The sequence below is a fragment of the Octopus bimaculoides genome, chromosome 6 (assembly GCF_001194135.2).
Source record: "Octopus bimaculoides isolate UCB-OBI-ISO-001 chromosome 6, ASM119413v2, whole genome shotgun sequence".
Taxonomy (NCBI): domain Eukaryota; kingdom Metazoa; phylum Mollusca; class Cephalopoda; order Octopoda; family Octopodidae; genus Octopus; species Octopus bimaculoides.
The window spans coordinates 96,853,356-96,854,215 of NC_068986.1; positions in this window are offsets into that span (position 1 = coordinate 96,853,356).

Genomic DNA, 860 nt, shown 5'->3' on the forward strand with positions numbered 1-860 from the left:
GTATATATGTATGTATGTATGTGTGTGTATAAGTCTGTGTGTCTGTGTTTGTCCCCCCAACATCGCTTGACAACTGGAGTCGATTTGCTCGACTAAAGGCGGTGCTCCAGCATGGCCGCAGTCAAATGACTGAAACAAGTAGAAGAGTAAAAGAGTAATATGTTGAAATGTTTTTCATGAAATCGAACCTTTTTTTCCTTATATTTTCCTTCGTCATTCTGTCAAACACTTGAAATTACTATATAAAAGTGGGCATAATTAGTAACTGAGGCAAAACGAGTAATTTCCGATTTCTTATTTTCTCCCTACCAGTTGTCAACCATTACAACGCAAGTATTGTATTCCTATTTTGTACCACTGCATCATCTTTGGGAGTAAAAATTGGTCAGTATAGCTTATGCAGTTGTTGAAGTTGTGAAAGTTTGAAACATCAGTGACAGCTATTTTTTTTTTTAAGAAATTTTTCCTCAACTTTGACCTGATTCTAATTGGGACAGCTAATAAAATACACGGGTATACCCGCATACACACCCACACACACAGGCGCGTGCACAACACGCTCGCACCCATACGCACGCGCGCAAAAAAGGTCCATACACACGTCAAAATATGCACATGCTCAAGAAGAAAACAGGGTTAAAAGCAAAATACATAAAAAGTGTGAAAAAGCTATAAGGGCAAAATGCATCTATATGCGCATATCCTCGCATGCATGCACATACATCTATATATGCACGTACCCGCACACATCCACACGCACGCACATAAGGTTCCCTGTACGTGTCTATAGACGCACAGGAAAAAAGCAGGGTGGAAGGGAGAATACAGAAAAAATATGTGTGAAAAATATACAAAATATT